General features: G+C 41.8%; 1 long non-coding RNA gene across 1 annotated transcript in view; it reads left to right on the forward strand.

Annotated features, from left to right (window-relative positions):
- Positions 1-14,924: 14,924 nt before the first annotated feature.
- The window catches only part of LOC140983719 (uncharacterized), a 112,973-nt gene continuing 106,834 nt past the window's right edge, over positions 14,925-21,063 (forward strand). The window contains exon 1 of the long non-coding RNA XR_012176495.1: positions 14,925-15,019. This is a non-coding gene — a long non-coding RNA (uncharacterized lncRNA). The remainder of the gene's footprint in view (positions 15,020-21,063) is intronic.

The raw sequence follows: 21,063 nt of genomic DNA on the forward strand, positions 1-21,063 counted from the left end.
TAAGAAACTATTCGAACGAATGCGAGAGAGGAGGCTTTTGACACTTTTTCGTGTTCTATAGGGCTATTGAGCAGCCTACGGGCTTGAGAAAAGTCACTCTAAAGACATAGGAGAGGCCAAACCAACCCACAGGCGTTGGAACTACTCTAAGGACTCTCTCCCCTTTAGTTTCGGCAAAAGTAGGTAATCGGGTCCCCTAAGAACTATTGTAGGGACTTCAGCAACTTCCTTTATCTATGTGGCTACTAATGCGGCGAGAGACTCCGTGGTAGTGTTGCCCTCTCTCTTCACAAAACGGCTTTACCCATCTCTTAGTTGTAAGGTGATGGCATTCTCCTCACTCAAGCGGTTCTCCAAGGCGGAAAGAGCAAGCAAGGGTTAAGTTAAAGGGCTTTATTTTATATGGTATATGGTTCTATTCCAAGCGAGATCACAAAAGAATCACTTTCGGTCATGTGCATAACCTGGGCCAAGACAAGAATGTCTATTCGTTCTTACCTTACGAAGGAAGGTGACCAATGTCAAACTCAAGCCTTGCCAGCTTAAATAGAATATGGAGCTTCCTTAGTTAGGAGGCTACCGAGCTCTATGTGTTGGACGGTTTATGCCTTGTCGATCTTGCTCCTTGAATGAAGCCCTCCTCACCTTATCAATAAATAGGTATGTTTGGAGCGGGGAAAGTGAACTACTCCTTACCGTATTATCACCTTGCTTCTTATTCCCAGTTCTCCACAATGATAAAAAGAATTGCTTGGAACGTAAGGGGGGAAAGAAGAGAGGGAATGGGGGCTTCTTTCGCTTTTGTTGTTTCTAGACATGATCACACTCTTTAGACATATTACAACTTCTGGGTCAATCCCCGGAATAGCACTTCTCATTATAGCTTGACTTTTATCGCTGGCTAAAGGCTTTGATTGCGGGCATAGAATAGGAATAGATAGAAGGAGTCTGGTTTGCTTCCTTTAGATTAGCGGACTACTTTAACTGCTTACACTCGATGAAAGGGATGCGCGCCCACTACTTAAAAGGACTTTACTTTGAGTATATTTTTCCCCTTTCTTCCAACTGTCGTTACACTTTCCGAAATCTTCTTTGGTCGAGCTACTTTAGTGGAACAGAACTTCGCTTTACTCTTCCGACTAATGGGCGCTCCCACTTTCTTTCCTTGTTGGACTTTGACTCTTCTCGAAGTAGTAAACCCTCTTAACCTCTACAGAGAAATTCATTCAACTATCATATTAGAGCCATTAGAAATTAACCCACAAGATACCAGAAGACCTCGAGTCATAGGCTTTCTTTAGAGCAGACTAAGAAGAATGTACGGAAGGTGAAGCGCTTTAAGGGTTAGGCTTTCTCTCTGGGTTATGACCTGTCCTCGATCACTCCTTTCTGACTCCTATTTATTTAGAATTCTAACAATTTCTACACCAAGCCCTTTGAAGTGCATACCTAGCATCCGACTACGCTATTGGTGTAGTGTTGCTACAGGATGGGCACCCAGTTGCCTATGAGAGTCGCAAACTCAATGATGCGGAGAAGAGATACACAGAACAGGAGAAAGAGTTGTTAGCTGTTGTGCATTGCCTATGAGTATGGAGGCACTATCTCTTGGGATCGAAACTACTAGTGAAGACAGACAACGTGGCTGTGAGCTACTTTCTTACCAAAAATAAGTTTACCCCCAGCTAGCTCGTTGGCAAGAGTTCCTAACTGAGTTCGACCTCGCCTTGGAATACAAGTCTGGAAGAACCAACAAGGTCGTTGATGCCTTGAACCGCAAGGCCAAGCTAGCAGCCCTTACTGCCGACAAGCAACGAAGCGTCTCTCAACTCACTAGCACCTTGCACCAAAGAATTCGGAAGGGTTTGGAGAGCTCAAGACTTGATCGATTTGGTAAAGAAGGGGAACACACTGCGCTTTTGGCTCGATGATGTACTCTTGTTACAAGGAGCCACTTGTATGTACCGAAGACTGATGGGGCTGACAAGGGAACTCATAGAGAGTGCCATGACACTCTATGGGCTGGCCATCCGGGCTGGCATTGCACGTTGGCCTACCCACGAGCAGGAGTCGAACCTGTAAAGCAAGTTCAGTGAGCAGAGGAAAGGCAGTGAAGGTTCGACTATTCCTCACTCGACTGAGATTCTCTTAGTGGCTAGCTCTTGGTCAACAGAATCAACAACTTCTGCTATTGAACAAAAATACTTAGTCCCTGTCTTCAAACCGCTTTTCCGACTAGAACCTAAAAGGCGATCTACCTTGGTCCTCTCCACTCTACCAAGGAAACTCTCTACGATGCGAACCTTACGGACCCGGAACTCATCAATTTCGAGACTTCCACCTATACTTTCTATCTACTTTGAATAGCTCTTAATGTGATCTCTTACCCAGGGCGACTTTTCTGCTTGAAATTTAGATAGTTGCTTTTAGGTCTTTTCACGACTCTGCTGCTATTGACTCATTGGGATTGGAATGCTTGACCGGCACCTGATAGGATTATAAGGATTAGACCCAGAAAAATATATTGCTTTTTGGACTGGGTCACTGACTACCCTACCTTAGACTGGTAGACGGACTCAAACTGATGCTTAGTTGATGATGTCCATGAAAAAAACTTTTAAATGATAGAAGCTAATTGAATAAGTGAGACTAGTGAGGGAAGAGCAACCATTTGAGGCTGATGGGGCATAGGTAAGATTCCACTTTTACGGACTGCAAAGAGACTTCCAAGCTGATTAAAGAGCCTCAAAAGAGGTACAATCAAGATCAAGTCAAGTAAAAGCACATGACTCTTCTCCGACCGGAATTGAAGACTTCGAAAACAAGACGGGAGAAAGATAGATATCTACTTGTGTGAAGTGAGTGCTAAGGAAAGGATTCTTTAACAGTTTCACATTGAAAGAAAGAAGCGGAACTCTTGGGGAGGAGGATTTTTTCACATCTAAGATTCCCACTAGGTCAGAGCTAGCATTGAATAAGAATAAGCTCGGATTCCTCTTAGCGACTATGAATGAATGCTTTTTCATTGAACAAAAAGAATAGCCGGCCCTTTCTTTTTGTTTTTACAGAAGAAGCTGCTTCTTAGATAGGATATTCCTCCCCTCACAGTGCATTCTATAAGAACTTCCTAATGCTAAGCCACACCTGAAGGGGGAATATTTTTATCGTTTTCTTTTTAGGCCTTAGCCCTATAGCTTCGGGCGGGTACCTCCATATCCATACTCTGAGCACTTTACCAATCTAGAACTTTGATATCATCACATCAACTACTTCCTCCCTTGCTATACCGAGCCGTACCGTAACAAGCCATACCGTGCGGGGGTTGAGTCCTCGCTCATTGAAGAAGGAGATGGTGGGCAGTTACTTCACTCCTAAAGATGTCCAAACATCCGCGATTAGTGATGCAGCTTCTACTCTGATAACCAGCATGCGATCAGCAAACCGGTAGAATCCGAGGATGGGTGGTCTTTTTCTTTTAAGGCGTCCTTGTTAACTACAAACTGTTAAAGTGAAAACTGAAACTAGAGTGGCTTACTTAAAGGGGAATCGGCAGTCTTGTCTTTTATTCATTATTCCTGGAACTCAGACTCCTGAAAGCACNTTTTGCACGTAATATAATTAAATAACTGAATTAAATATCCTGTACCCATTTTACTGCTTGGATTGGATCGCTCCCAGGCTCGCTGCAACCTAAATATGCCATGAAAAATATGCAATAGATTTATGGGACCAAACTATACAATAACCTTAAAAAATGTGACAATTACGCCTACCGACTTCGTATTAAATCATGACTCCGAGCCAACCCGAACCAACACTGAACCATCATGTAGTCATGATTAAAATACGTCTAAAATGATCAAATAATGCTCCTAAAATGGTGAGGGCCGAAATCTAGGTGAATGGAGGCCAAAACATGAAACGCTCTTTCGAGAGTCAATTTGGCACATCGCACCGTAAATTCTCGTACGACCTCAAAAATGATCCGAATCACGAACGGTCAAAAACATGACCTTCCTAACTCGATGAGGCACTGTCCAGTCCAAGGCCATGGGCTAAAAGCCAACCAAGAACCCGGAACACGCCTCTGAACCGCGACGTCGCTTGCTGTCAAAAAAAAATACAGCAGCAGCGTCTTGATTCCTTGCGTCGTTTGCAAGACTTTTGGCCATTGGGGCTTGAACCACCGACCAGAGCCTCTCAACAACATCCCAAGGAATGATTTGAACCATGGCTAAGGGCCCTAGGCCAGCCACAATTCGCATCACACCAGCAACAACCGAAACGTTCCAACCGAGAACCAATTCTGCGCGTCGGGGCATTGTTCTTGTTTAGCTGTCACCGATCGTTCGAGTGGCCATTTAATTGACCAAGACACGATCTAGACATCTAGGGGCATGGTATGAACCGTGGCTAAGGGCCATAGGCCAACCAAGATCCACACCATTCCACAAAAGTCGAAACACACATGCTGTCAAAAATGATAAGCCGAAGGGTGCAGGGGCTGTTCTTGAGTATTTTGTAAAAACCGATTAACCAGGGACCAAGCCACCAAAAGGGCAACTTAGTCACGTCTTAGACATGCTAGGGAAGTGATCCAACCATGGCTATAAGCCCTTAGGGCAGCCAAGATCAGATTCATTTCCCTTTGACAGCAACATGAGAAAATCGAAACTCAATATGGCAAGAATGGGAAGCTGCTGTCATTTCTCGTTTCCAGCGGGTGTGGGGCTCGAATGAATGAACCAAAGTGATCCTAATACATCCTATTACATGTCTATAAGTCGCCTTGGGAGCCTGGAATCGAACCAATACCTGAAACCATCAAAACAAATGAAACCGTGAAGAGCATCATGAAGCCCGAAAATCTGCATCTTTTATTTTCTGAAAATTCTTGATAGATTTCGGTTTTTGCATGGAAATGATGATCATGTAATGTTAAATAATGATAATAGGACTTGATTGAAGAGTCAAGGAAGAATATATGCATGCCTGGTTTCGTTTGAAAGAAAAACGAAAAGAACGAGACGATCCGGCGCGGAGGAGGTGGAGTGATCTTCTTTCCTTTTCTTCTACTAAATTTTCTCTCTAGTTTTCTCAAGTTCTAGCCACGATTTTTCTCTCCACAAACACTCTGAATTTCGAGACTTATGGAGGGGGAATGGTGGTTAAGAGGGTGAGGAGAATGGGTGCAAAATATAGGGAGAAAATATCAAGACCAAGTCTACTCTTTTTTGAAATTTGAATTCTTGTTTGATATCAAATGATTTGTTGGTGCTTGTTGGGGTGAGGTGGCCGATCATAATACCATCTAGACTAGGTGAGGATAAGGTTGATCATTAATTAAATGGTGCTCCCAAAAATAAAAGAATTATCCTACTAATTAAATACAAAGAAAGGGTCAAAGGTGAGGTGGCAAAGAGATGTTGTCTAGACATAAGGGTGGCCGAAATTTGGTGTAAAAATGAAGGGAAATTGTTGATTATTTACTAAATTTATAACCCTTAAAAGCCTTACTTATTCTTTACATAATTTAGTGAACTAATTCCTTAATTATGGAACTTAAACCAATTTATTTTCTACTCACCTCAAGTTGCTTAAATAAATCCTCAAACCTCCTTAATAACTTAAATTAACTTACTTGCTAGCTAAATTAAATTCTGGAAAAGTTTCTTGAATCTAAAATTTTATCTCTAAACTCCAACTCCAGTCCGGCCTCACTGAAATAACTGAAATGATAAAAATTTAAACTACTACGTAAAATAATCAAATTTAGAAACTCATGCAATAAAAATCATTTTAATTTAAATACTAGAATTATGCATGACTTATACGTAGTCTAAGTTACGGGTTCTACAATCCTCCCCCCCTTAAAGAGAATTTCGTCCTCGAAATTAAAACTCACCGAATAACTCAGGGTACCGACTCCTCATCTCGGGCTCAGACTCCCACGTAGCTTCCTCCTCTGAATGGTTGAGCCACTTGACTTTGACTCGCCTAACCAGCTTGTTCCGAAGCTTCTTCTCCTGCCTGTCTAGGATCTGCACTGGCCTCTCCTCATAAGATAGGTTCGGAGTAAGCTGCAACGGCTCGAAGTTTAAGACATGCGAAGGATTCGCCATGTACTTCCTCAGCATAGAGACGTGAAAGACATTGTGTACTCCGGCCAGATTCGGCGGAAGAGCCACACGATAGGCTAGCGTCCCAACTCTGTCGAGGATCTCAAATGGTCCAATGAATCTCGGACTGAGCTTCCCTTTCTTTCCGAATCTCATGACACCCTTCATGGGTGCCACCTTCACGAAAACATGATCGCCCACAGCAAACTCTAACTCTCTCCTTCTCTGATCTGCATAGCTCTTCTGTCGACTCTGAGCAGTCCTCATTCTATCACGGATCCGGGCTACTACATCAACAGTCTGCTGTATAATCTCTGGACCCAACTCTGCTCTCTCTCCTACTTCATCCCAATGAACAGGAGATCTGCACTTGCGACCATATAGTGCTTCATACGGAGCCATTCCTATAGACGACTGAAAGCTGTTGTTATAGGTGAACTCTACCAATGGCAAGTTCGACTCCCAACTCCCTGAGAAGTCAATGACGCAAGCACGGAGAAGATCCTCCAAGATCTGAATAACTCGCTCTGACTGCCCATCTGTCTGCGGATGGAAAGCTGTGCTAAACAGCAACTTCGTACCCATGGTCGAATGCAAACTCTTCCAAAACGAGGAAGTAAATCGGGGATCTCTGTCAGACACGATAGAAACTGGAATGCCGTGAAGTCGGACTATCTCTCGGATATACAACTCCGCATACTGAACCATAGTGAAAGTCGTCTTAATAGGCAAGAAGTGCGCTGATTTGGTAAGACGATCTACAATCACCCAGATAGCATTCGATCCTCTGGCTGACTTCGGCAATCCTGTCACAAAATCCATGGTAACGTTCTCCCACTTCCACTCGGGAATAGGAAGAGGCTTGAGCAAACCTGCTGGTCTCTGATGCTCGGCCTTCACTAACTGGCAAGTCAGACACTCGGATACAAATCGTCTGATGTCTTTCTTCATCCCAGGCCACCAATACAATAGCTGTAGATCTTTGTACATCTTCGTACTCCCTGGATGAATAGAGTACGGCGACATATGGGCCTCTGATAAGATGTCTGCTCGGATAGAATCACTGCTAGGAACCCATATCCTGTCTCGGTATCTCAGTATGCCGTCGCTGACTGAATACAAAACACTGCCCTTGGCCTCATCTCTCTGCTTCCACTTGGCCAACTGCTCATCTGCTGCCTGACCACTGCGAATACGGTCAAGAAGGGAAGACTGAATGGTCAAGGTAGATAGACGGGGAACTCTACCTCGAGGATAAGTCTCAAGATCAAACCTCTGCATCTCAAACTGAAGAGGTCTCGAAACTGCCAAATGAGCCATCACTGCAACTTTTCTGCTCAGTGCATCTGCAACTACATTAGCCTTACCCGGGTGGTAGCTAATGTCACAATCGTAGTCTTTCACAAGCTCCAACCAACGCCTCTGACGCATGTTCAGCTCCTTCTGCGTAAAGAAATACTTGAGGCTCTTGTGGTCGGTAAAGATCTGGCACTTCTCTCCATACAGATAGTGCCTCCAAATCTTCAAGGCAAAAACTACGGCGGCCAACTCTAAATCATGGGTAGGGTAGTTCTTCTCATGAGTTTTCAGCTGTCTAGAAGCATAAGCTATCACCTTCCCATGCTGCATCAATACGGCGCCAAGACCGAGCTTCGAAGCATCGGTATACAGAACAAACTCACCGGGCCCTGACGGCATGGCCAAAACTGGTGCTGAGATAAGAGCTTGCTTCAAAGTGTCGAAGCTCTTCTGACACTCCTCGCTCCAAACAAATTTCACATTCTTCTTTGTCAGTGCTGTGAGTGGAACTGCAATCGAGGAGAATCCCTTGATGAACTTCCGGTAATATCCTGCTAGGCCAAGAAAACTGCGGATCTCGGATGCATTCTGAGGCACTACCCAATCTCTGACTGCTGCAACTTTCGCTGGGTCCACCTCAATGCCACTGCTAGAAACAATGTGGCCTAAGAACGCCACCTTCTCCAACCAGAATTCGCATTTACTGAACTTTGCGAATAGTTTGTGCTTCTGCAATGTCTGCAACACTGTAGTCAGATGCCTGCTGTGATCCTCCCGATTCTTGGAGTAGACGAGGATGTCGTCTATGAATACTATCACGAACTGATCGAGGTACGGCTGAAATACGCGATTCATGAGATCCATGAAGATCGCTGGCGCATTCGTCAAACCGAACGGCATCACAAGGAACTCGTAGTGGCCATAACGAGTCCTGAAAGCTGTCTTCGAAACATCAGCATCTCTCACTCTCAACTGGTGATAACCGGAACGCAGATCTATCTTAGAGAAAATCGAAGCTCCCTGCAACTGGTCAAACAGATCCTCAATCCTCGGAAGTGGGTATTTATTCTTCACTGTAACCCTGTTCAACTCCCGATAGTCAATACAAAGTCTCATCGAGCCATCCTTCTTCTTAACAAACAAGACTGGCGCGCCCCAAGGTGAGAAACTAGGGCGAATGAACTCCTTGTCAAGAAGTTCCTGAATCTGCTTCTTAAGCTCTGCCATCTCTGTCGGGGCTAGTCGATACGGCGCTTTTGAGATCGGAGCCGTACCTGGCATAAGCTCGATGGAAAACTCCACCTCTCTCTCAGGTGGAACACCAGAGACGTCCTCAGGGAAAACGTCTACGAAGTCTCTAACAATCGGAACATCTGAGGCTGACTGACTGGGTGCCTCGGGGACAGATATAAAAGTTGCTAAAAATGCCCGACACCCTCTATGCATGAGCTTTCTAGCCTGAACATATGGAATAATGCGCGGTAAAGGAAAGTACCTGTCCGGCTCAAATAAGAACTGAGTCATCCCAGGCGGTCGGACTAGAATGGATCTCCGCTGAAAGTCGATCAAAACTCTGTTCCGCGATAGCCAGTCCATCCCCAGAATGATGTCAAACTCTGGCATCGGCAATAAGATGAGATCCGCATAAACAAGATTTCCATGCAGCTCAAGGTCTATGTCTCGGATCACGCTGGTGGCGGTTATCTCCTCTCCCGAAGGCAATGACACCGAATAGGCTACATCTAGCCCGATGGTCTTAACTTTGAGAAAGTTTGCAAAGACCTCTGAAATAAATGAGTGGGTAGCCCCTGAATCTATCAGGGCTTTGGTAGCTGAGCCAGCTATGAAAATTCTCCCTGAAAGTTCGGAACACTAAGCTGAACCCAAATAATCACAAGAGCTAAGCTTATAGACATGCAAAGGTCACAGTTCTTCTAACTAAATCCCGAAAATAATACTGAGTAGAGCATGCAATCCTATCGCAATTCTAAGTTCAAAATCTTAATCCCGATTCCCAAAACATTGGAATGCAAATGTAACTTAAAGCTGTAAGGTACCTGTCATCAGCATGGTGTCAGGGTTCGTCTCCGCAGCATGGAGAGCAAAAACTCTGCCTTGGGTAGGCAGATTCTTCCGGGGGCACTGCCGTAGCATGTGGTCCGTGCTGCCACACTTAAAACATTTCCCTGAGCCAAACATGCATGCTCCCGGATGACGGCGTGAGCACTTGGGACAGACTGGGTGCTCAAAGGTCCTCGGGACGACACGTCCCTGCTGCTGCTGCTGCTGCTGCTCCTGCTGAGGTCCTCCTCTGTTCCTGGGCGGGCCGTGATACGGCCTCTTATGCTGATGCTGGTGCTGCTGAGGAGGAGGACGGCGGTGTGGTATCTGAACTGGTCGCTTTCCCAAGCGATCCCTCTCTATATCTCGCTGGTCCTGCTCTGCGGCCAGAGCTCTGGAGACGGCGACCTCGTAAGTAGTAGGGTCAGACACCCTAACATCACGGCGCAAGATCGGCCGTAAACCCACCAAGAAATGCATCAACTTGGCTTTAGCATCGTTCGCGATCAAGGGCACAAAGTGACAACCCCTCTCGAACTTACGGATGAACTCCGTAACCGTCAGATCCCCCTGTCTAAGGCTCATAAACTCCGTGGTCAATCGGGTGCGCACCTCATCCGTAAAATACTTGGAGTAGAATACCTCCGTGAAACGTGTCCATGACAGGGTAGCCAAGTTAAGGGCTACTGAAGCTCCTTCCCACCATAAGCGGGCATCTCCTCCGAACAGATAAGAGGCACAACGAACTCGATCTGCATCTCCAAGCTCCATGAACTCGAAAATAACCTCGAGGGACTTGATCCAGCCCTCGGCAACCATGGGGTCCGTCGTCCCAGGAAACTCCTTTGGACGCATCTTCATGAATCTCTCGTATACTGCCTCAGGCTCTGTCGGCTTGGTCGCCACAGCATTGTTCTCCGCAAACTGCGCGAAGAACCGAGTCATCCCAGCTAGCATCTGGGCATTCATGTCCGGTGGTGGTGGAGGTGGTAAGTCTCTCTCCTGCCTCTGCTCCTCCCTGTCCTCCTGGCGAGGCTCCTCATTTATAGTGCGCTCGAGAATGCGTCTAGGGGGCATACTGTTCCATACATAACCCATACGTAACTAACATGCATAATTCCATAATTTATTTAAATTTAAGTACTGAACAATAACATAAATCTGGAAGTAAAACATTTCATGTAAACATGCTGTTAAATAATTCATGCTTTAAATAAAATGCGTAACTGTAAAACTTACAGACCGACGACGTGACTTCATGAGCTTCTCGCGGTCAGTAGTAGTGCAACCCTTTACAGAACCATTGCTCTGATACCAGATGTAGAGGCCTAAAAATCCTTACTTGAAAATTTGCGGAAAATTTAAAATTTTTCTTTTAAAATAAATGGAGTGCCTCATTCATACCAAAAACTGATAAAATATTTAACGTTCAAAACAGCAGCGGAAGAAATTATTACTTGCCAAAATAACAAGTTAAAGTATTCAATAACTAATAAAATATTTGAGCATCAAAATGGCAAGTGCTGAAACTGAGGTCCTCGGGTGCCACTACTGCCGACTCGAGCTAGCTCACTGGTCCCCGCCCTCGATCCCGACATCATCAGTACCTACAACAATCAAGTCTAGTGAGTCTAAAGACTCAACATGCATATATCGTAAATAACGAGTAAATATAGTAAAATTGCATGGGAGTAAAATTTCATGTCATGAGGCATATCGTAAAATGTCGTGTCATGATTAATTATAATACGTGCATAGCTGAACTGAAAATCATAGTGAAACTGTTTGCTCCTTGGAGCCCTGTACTGAAATAGCATATAATAATTTTCTGTGAGATTATGGTCTACGCAAGTGGTCCCTGAACTGAACTGAACTGAGCTGACCGATACTGGTGACCGGACCGATACTGGGGATCGGATTTACGTCTGATCAGACTACTGCCACAGTACTGGGTGAAACAACTGAACTGACCGGTAACTGGTGACCGGGCCGATACTGGGGACCGGACTTAAGCATGATAGTAAAGTGACCACAAGCAATATCGCATAAATCTCAAAATTTGTATTTTTGCACGTAATATAATTAAATAACTGAATTAAATATCCTGTACCCATTTTACTGCTTGGATTGGATCGCTCCCAGGCTCGCTGCAACCTAAATATGCCATGAAAAATATGCAATAGATTTATGGGACCAAACTATACAATAACCTTAAAAAATGTGACAATTACGCCTACCGACTTCGTATTAAATCATGACTCCGAGCCAACCCGAACCAACACTGAACCATCATGTAGTCATGATTAAAATACGTCTAAAATGATCAAATAATGCTCCTAAAATGGTGAGGGCCGAAATCTAGGTGAATGGAGGCCAAAACATGAAACGCTCTTTCGAGAGTCAATTTGGCACATCGCACCGTAAATTCTCGTACGACCTCAAAAATGATCCGAATCACGAACGGTCAAAAACATGACCTTCCTAACTTGATGAGGCACTGTCCAGTCCAAGGCCATGGGCTAAAAGCCAACCGAGAACTCGAACGAGCCACTGAACCGTCACAGCAAGTTGCTGTCCAGAAATACAGCAGCTGTGCTTTGGTTTCTTGCGTCGATTGCGAGGCTAATGGCCATTGGGGCTTGAACCACCGACCAAAATCTCTTACCAACATCCCAAGTAATTATTTGAACCATGGCTAAGGGCCCTAGGCCAGCCACCATTCGCACCATTCCAGCAACAACTCGAAAGATTCACCCGAGAGCACAAATTCTGCGCGTCGGGCATTGTTCTTGTTTTGCTGTCACGGATCGTTCCAGTGGCCATTTGATTGACCATGGCACGATCTAGACATCTAGAGGTATGGTATGAACCGTGGTTAAGGGCCATAGGCCAACCAAGATCCACACCATCCCACCAAATTCGAAATACACATGCTGTCAAAATGAGAAGCCGAAGGGGGGCTGGGGCTGTTCTTGCACTTTTAATTAAAAACCGATGCACCATGGACCAAGCCTCCAAAAGGGCGACTTAGTCACGTCTTAGACACACTAGGGAAGTGTTCTAACCATGGCTATAGGCCCCTAGGGCAGCCATGATCAAAAACCTTTCCCTTTGGCAGCAAACTGAATTTTCGAAACTCATATGGACACACATGGGGAGTTGCTGTCAATTTCGTATTCTATCATGCATGGGGCTTGTTTGAATGGACCAACATGGTCTTAATGCATCTTAATACATGTCTAAATGTCGCCTAGTGAGCCTGGAGTCGAACCATCCACCTGAAACAACAAAACAAGAGAAACCGTGAAGCTTGAAATGGAGGGGCCGAAATCTGCATGTTTATTTTTCTGAAAATTCTTGATGTGTTTCGGTTTTTACATGAAAGGATGATCATGAAACATAAAAATAATGATAGTATGACTTGATTGAAGAGTCAAGGAAAAATATATGCATGCCTGGTTTCGTTTGAAAGAAAAACGAAAAGAACGAGACGATCCGGCGCGGAGGAGGTGGAGTGCTTTCTTTTCTTGCTACCTTCTACTCGATTATTCTCTCTTGCTTTTCCCCTAGGACCTCACGATTATTAGCTCTGAATTTCTCTCAGATTTTGTGCAAGGGAGAGGGAAATGATGGTTAGGAGAGTGAGGGAAGTGGGTGCAAAATATAGGGAACAAATCAAGACCAAGTCTCCACCATTTTGAATTTTGAATTTTTGATGGCTATCCAACATTTGTTGGGTGTCTTGTTGGAGGTGGTGGCCGATTATTCTAGGCTAGGAATAGGTTAGGATATGACTTATTAATTAATTAATTAGGGTGAATTAATAATTAAAAGGTTAGCATGCTAAACTTTAACAAAGAATGGGTCAAAGATAATGAGTTGGCAAGGCAATACTTAATCATCTAGGGGGCCGAAATTCAACAATAAAAAGGAAGGGGAAAATGTTGCTTATTTAGTAAATTTTTATCCCTTAAAAGCCTTACCTATCTTTTAAATAATTTAGTGAATTAACCCCTTAATTATTGGAACTTAAATGAACTAATTTTCTACTCACCTCAAGTAACTTAAATAATTCCTTAAACTCCCTTTTTAACTTAAATGAACTTACTTGCTAGCTAAAATAAATTCTGGAAAAGTTTCGTGAATATTAAATTTTATCTCTAAACTCCAACTCCAGTCCGGCCTCACTGAAATAACTGAAATGCTAAAAAATTAAACTGCTACGGAAAATAATTAAATTTAAATACTCATGCAATAAAAATCATTTTAATTTAAATACTAGAATTATGCATGGCTTATACGTAGTCTAAGTTACGGGTTCTACATTACCAATCTAGAACTTTGATATCATCAGATCAACTACTTCCTCCCTTGCTATACCGAGCCGTACCGTAACAAGCCATACTGTGCGGGGGTTGAGTCCTCTCTCATTGAAGAAGGAGATGGTGGGCAGTTACTTCACTCCTAAAGATGTCCAAACATCCGCGATTAGTGATGCAGTTTCTACTCTGATAACCAGCATGCGATCAGCAAACCTGTGAAATCCGAGGATGGGTGGTCTTTTTCTTTTAAGGCCGCGTCCTTGTTAACTACAAACTGTTAAAGTGAAAACTGAAACTAGAGTGGCTTACTTAAAGGGGAATCGGTAGTCTTGTCTTTTATTCATTATTCCTGGAACTCAGACTCCTGAAAGCAACTCCTGTAATATCCAAGCTTGGTGAACAGTACGGTTTAAGATTTCATATGTTTATTGAATACTTGGTCAAGTTTAAGTATAGTGTTGATGTTAAGAATTTCGATCTGTGATTCATAGTATTGTTGATAGATGATGTGTATTTATATTGTAGCGGCGTTACGATTAAATTCATGATCATTTGTATGTTGAGCCAATTGGTATGAGGCAAATTGGAGTGGTTAGATAAGACATAAAGGTGTAACTTTCATGTTCTGAGTTTTGTTCAAATCATTGTGAAAGACAAGCCAAAAGCGCCCCGAAGTTGTCGTGGGTGTGTCGTCGTTCCTCCAGTAACACATGTTGGGAGATTGAGCATAACTCTTTCTTCAGACCTTCAAATGACATGAAATTAATTGGAGATGCAAGCTAAAACATAGAGCTACAACTTTCATGTTTACCACTTTTTCAAATTATGATGGGAAGAGGCGTTTCAGAGGCGATCTTTGAGGCGGCTGTGCGCAGAGCGGCGCCCGAGCGGTAAGAAATGACCTCCCCCGAGCGCCACCGGTTCTGAAAATTTGGTCTTGGACAGTATGGCTCGTGCTAGGGCGGTAGTTTATGACCGCCCGAGCGCCCAGCACAGTACCAAAAACGTGTTTTGGGTATTTGAAGGCTTATAATTGGTTGAGAGACAAATTTTCCCTCATTCTTCTCGTTTCTTCAGTTCAAAGGAAAGCTAGGGTTCTCATTTCATTATTTTGTCCCTTTGATTCAAGCTTCTAGTTGGCTTATTGAAGTGAGAACAAGATCATTTTGGATTTAAGGAGCTAAGGTAATCTTGTGGTTTTAGTTATTTTGGATTGTGGTGTTGGGGGAATTATGGAATTTATGATTGTGTTGGTTTTATGGGTTTTATGGTATGGTTATTTGATTATTAAGTTGTTGATGGTTCAATACATGGTTTATTGTTGTAGGATTTATACAAAGAGATTAGAATAAAGCTTTCCATTGGTAGTAAGTGGAATTCATTCCTGGTGCTCACATGAAGTATATGTATTGTATTTCAATGGTTTTAACGTGCTATTCCCTTCCACTTGATTCATGTTATGTATGGATACACTTTGTTGTATATTAGAGGCTTTTATATGTCTCAATTATATAAAAGGGAATGCCAAAGAAAAGAGTACTCAAAGTGTTTGTTTTAATGTCCAAAAGAGAGTTCAAATGATTTATTGGATTGATAAATAGATAGTCAGAGATTGCATGCAATTAGTTGATCAACGACCATAGACTTATATCCCGACCGAGTAATCGATTTATATCGATGGGATATAGATACAGAGACAGAGTTACTATTTAGATATCAATCCACCAGAGAAAAGAGAAATACCATCGTTATAGTCATGTTATACTATGTTATTCTATGTTTCAAGAGTTGGATGGTATTTAATGATTTTAAAGTCATGTTTTAAAGAGTATGATATTTATAGATTGTTATGTAAGAGTTCCACTTGCTGAGTTTTATACTCATTCCAGTTATTTCATGTGATGCAGATAAGAGTGACAAGCCGGAAAGTTGATTGGAGCCGAGGTCATATGTACAAAAAGATGGAAGGAAGAAAGATATTTCGTTAGCATTTTGACATGATCAATACAAAATGATATTTTTTATTTTGATACAACACTTTATTGATCATGTATATACTTTTGGTTATATATATTGAAAATGTATTTATGTCAAGAGAATTTTTAAATCCTTCTTTACTTTAAGTAAATTTTAAATTCCGCTGTTATTTCATGAAATCGGTCAAGGGTGTTACATTAAGTGGTATCAGAGAAACAGTCTTCGGACCAATGCATATGACCTCGTCTACTTTCAACAGTCCGGGTATGTCTTTTCCTACATCTATTTATTGTTATTGGTTGATAGGTATTATGTGAGCACATTATAGGATTTAATGCCTCCCAAGAGAAAGGTTTCAGAGGGTGAGGATAGCTACTCATCGAGAGATGTCGACGAGTTCGGCAAATTACTGAAAGAGCAAGCCAACGTTCACAGTGAACAGATTCAACAGTTGCTCCGTTTGCAAGGTTCAGGTCATGGTAGAGGCCAAGGGAGAAGCCAAGTGGTTCAAGCAGTTGGGACTGATGGGATCTTTACTACTTTTAAAAGGATGGATCCGCCTGAGTTTGCAGGAAGCACTGATCCATTGGTGGCTGTAGAGTGGATTAAAGCACTTGAGGCGATATTTGGTCATCTCAAATATGAAGGCAAGGATAGAGTTGGTTGTGCAGTATTCATGCCAGTCAAAGCTGCAGGTATTTGGTGGAATGCCACAAAGGTAGGTGTTGATATTCCGTCATTAAAGTGGCTAGATTTCACGGATCTCTTTTACGACAAGTATTTCCCAGATGCACTTCGAACCCGGAAGGTGACCGAGTATTTAGAGCTTCGCCAGGGAGATATGAATGTTGGCGAGTACATCTTGAAGTTTGAGGAGGGTTGTCTGTTTGCCCCATATATTGCCTCAAATGACAAAGACAAGTTTGCTCATTTTATTAGAGGACTTCGAGCAGAGATCAGGAGGGACATCAATATGTCTAAGGTTGTAATACCCGAGATTTTATACTGTTAATCATAGATGAGTATTTGATTGATTGAACTGATTATAGACAGTGCACGTCGAGATTGGATATGAATTGTTGAGTTTTGAATATGTGCGAGGACAGAAGGTCTCGCGCATATGCGCGGCTGGTGGGCGCGCATATGCGCGAGCTGTGTGATTCCAAGATGTGCCGAGACGAAGGTCTCGCGCATATGCATGACAAGAGGCGCGCATAAGCGCGAGGTGTCCAGTAGCCAAAGTGTTTGTCCAGAGAAGTTGGCGCATATGCGCCGAGAGAGGGCGCGCATATTCACCAGCAGCTGAAATTGTCAAGTGCCGAGACAGAGCGTCTCGCGCTTATGCGCCGGTGATGGTCGCGCATATATATATGATTTCTACTTCATCATATATATATATATGATTTCTACTTCATCACTTCATTCTGCAGGAGAAGAACGGAGAGGGCTTCAGAAATTCCTCCAATTTTCATCATAGCTTAGATTTTGAATTGTGAAAGATCTAGCCGTCCGATTATCAATCCGAGTGTAGATTCTTGTTCTTCTCATCATAAGCTGTCAAAGGAGGTAAGTTTTATTATGTTCTTGCTTGGTTTGGAAATATAATGTTGGGAAAATTAGATTTTGAGCTATATGATATGTTCTTGACATGTTGAGATACGTAGAATCGAAACCGGATCGAAGAAATGAGATCGTATGAGATTGTTATGCATTTCAGCAAATTTGTGGTTGAGATTATACAGATTTTGTGACTTGTATATGATATTGGTTGATGAGGATGAATTATGTTTATTGATTATTGATGTTTGACTTGACCGGTATCGCGAGATTACGCCGTTATGCCGTCGAAATATACCGAGATTGAATATTGATCCATATGTGTGTTCCTTTGAGTTAGAGGTTGATATGGTACATTTATACATGTCATTGCAGATTTGTGTTAACATATTTGATATCGAGATTTCAAGACTTCGACTTATTCAACCGAGACTACGACAAGAAAGGTATAATTCATGTTGATTCGGGAAGATACAACTCGAGTTAGATTTGATTCGAGTTTACCAAAATCACATACTAGATTTTCATACCTTGCTATGCTTGTGCTTTATCTTGATTTATTTACACGCATTGAGATAGGAGAGTCATTGGCAGATTTGCCAAACTTTCTAGATGTTCGGTGGTATCGAAGCATAGGAGAAAATCGACTCCGATTGTAGAGATTCGATACAGACATGACCGAAATCTAGGAATAAGAAGTACCGCCACCACGATTGGGAGAGTAGGTGGGAGACTTGTTACGTCTTATTCACACCGTGATCCCTAGACTTAGATATGAGTCGAGTCAAAGAATAAGAGTCGAAGAGATTTATCTGTATTCACCAATGTGTCATAATTACTGATTCAAGTGTTATGATTTTGTATTTAATTGCTTGATATGCATGTATACATCAATGTTCTCCAAACAGGACCGAACCGGCCGGTCGGACCGGTTCAACGGCGAACCGGCCTCCAGACCGGTCCGGAGATAAGTAAAAACCCGGAAAACAGGTTTAACCGGAAAAAACCGGTTAAAACCCAGTTAAACCGGAAAAACCGGAAACCGGCCGGTCTTTAGGAACCGCACGGGTCTGTGAAATTATAAAAAAAAATTGCCCAGATATTTAATAATTTAATTATCCTCATTCTCGTTGACTGGTTAGAATTAAAAATCGACACAAGATTTGGAGAGATCTCCACACCACGCCTGCTTATTACTAGCTTGATTGGAAAGGAGGAATCTCAAAGTAATGAGTAATGTTAGTTTAGACTTTTTTTGGTATATTGTTTATCTTGCAAAATTAATCAATCTCTTCCATTTTGTTGATGATTAGTGATTCTTTTCATAGCGTAAACTGTAAAGCATAGAAATTTTTTTTGGTACAGAAGCTTTTCAATCCTGATACGTGCTCTTCCATTTCTTTGATCTTTTTTTCCCAATTTTCCATCGAGTGCACTGTGCAATAGCTGTTGGATTCCATTTTTTAAAAATAATTTTGTACTCATGTTTTCGTGTAGTTGAGTTGTGTTCTACATAGCAACACTTTGCAATTCCACAATGATGGATCGTGGCTTCTTTGTTTTCTTGAAACTAGCCAAGTCTTTGTCACAGATACCAACTTAGTCATTATAATTTTATTGTTGTTCAAACTTCAAAATTAATTATCTTGTATCTATATTACCCAAACCCAATCACAACTAAAGTTTCTTTTGCAAGAAATCAAGCCTACGAGAGTAGCTATAAATATTTAACATTTCTAAATTCTAACAATTTAAATTTTAAGAAAAAATGATCTGTTAGTAGCAGTAATTAACTAATATATCAAATTTATATTCCTTTTGTGATGTATCTCTCAATTATTATATTGAATTACTCATATGTTCATAATTTATTGTTTATTTATCCTGTTTTACTATACTTCATCAACTGTGCATTAAAGTTCATTATTTTTTAAAATATAGATGGATTCATCAAGTGGCGGGCAAAAATCTAGTTCCACATCTAATTCTGTTTCCTCGTTTAGAAGCAAAACCGATCCAGCAAGGGATCATTTTAAAGAGGATGTGGGTAATGATGGGAAAAGAAGTTGGACTTGTTTGCATTGCAATAATGTGTGGAGGGGTGGAGGGGTCAATAGGATGAAAAAACATTTAGCAGGTAGAAAAGGAGATATTGCATCATGGAAAAAAGTTCCATATGATGTAAGATATCAAATGGAACAATCTTTAAAGGCATTTGAAGAAAAAAGCATAGCTCCGATATCATTTGAAGATGATAATATTGAGGGTCCTCATATGACAAATCTTGAAGAAGAAATGCATCCACCACATACTCAAACAAGGGGGAAAGATAAATCTTCTTTTGGTGCGGCTTCTCAAAAAGGAAAGAGAAAGAGAGATGAGAAGATGCCTAACTTTTTTGCACCAAGAACTACTGTCGGTGCACAACGTTCTATAAAAAAGTGTGCTCGTAAGTAAAGAAGCTTTACTTAATGTTGATATGAGCATTGCTAGGTTTTTTTATGATACTTTTGTTCCCATCAATGCTGTGAATTCTGTTTATTTTCAACAAATGGTGGATGCTATTGCTGCTGTTGGTCCCGGTTATAAAGCACCGAAATATAATCAGTTGCGAACAAACTTATTAGGAAGAATGAAAAAGGAAGTTCAATTAGCAGTTGATGGTTATCAAAGTGTTTGGGAAGAAAGAGGTTGCACTATAATGGCTGATGGTTGGCAAGATCGGTCAAATAGGCAACTTATAAACTTTCTAGTGTATTGCAAGAGGGGAACATCATTTGTGAGATCTGTTGATGCTTCTGATATTGTGAAAAATGCAACCACACTTTGTAATCTATTTGTTGAGTTAGTGGAATGGGTTGGATCAAATAATATCGTTCATTTGGTAACTGATAATGGGGCCAACTATAAAGCAGCCGGTGTTTTGCTTCATGATAAGTATCCCTCTATCAAATAGTCGCCTTGTGCTGCACATTGTCTGAATTTGATTCTTGGTGATATTGGTAAAATGGAGCTTGTTAGTAATCTTACAAAAAAGGCTTCTTTGGTAACAAAATTCGTTTACAATCATGCATTTCTGTTGGCATGGTTGAGAAAGAGAGAAGGATGGACAGAGATTGTACGTCCAGGGCCAACTCGTTTTGCTACTACATTCATTGCATTGAAGAGTATCCTTGAACATCAACATGATTTGCAAGCTTTTTTTACTAGTAAGTCATTTAAGGATTCTCGATACTTCAAAGACAAAAAAGCAAATGTTGTTCTGGCGGTTGTTCTTGATACAAGATTTTGGAGTGATTGCACAGTTGTAGTTGGTGTTGCTGCTCCTCTAATACGTATGTTGCGTATAATGGATACTGATCGAAGGACTTCAATTGGTTATGTCTATGACGGAATGTATAGGGCAAAGAAAGCAATAAAAAATATCTTCAAGAATAAAAAGAAATTTTACAAGCCTTTTACAAGTATTGTCAAGACAAGATGGGACAAACAACTTCGATGAGATATTCATGCAGCAGCATATCTCCTGAACCCTGCTTTTGCATATGACAAGTTTAATATGTGCACTAAAAAGGAGATAATGGATGGTTTTGTTGAGATGGTCACTACCTTGATTAGTGATAGATCTGTTCAAAGAAAGTGCATTGATGAAGTAGCAATTTATCAAGATAGATTAGGAAGTTTTGCTCGACAACTTGCTATTGATTCATCAAAGAGTATGCAACCAG

This window comes from Primulina huaijiensis, chromosome 9 (genome assembly GCF_012295235.1).
Source record: "Primulina huaijiensis isolate GDHJ02 chromosome 9, ASM1229523v2, whole genome shotgun sequence".
In the NCBI taxonomy this organism is placed as follows: Eukaryota; Viridiplantae; Streptophyta; class Magnoliopsida; order Lamiales; family Gesneriaceae; genus Primulina; species Primulina huaijiensis.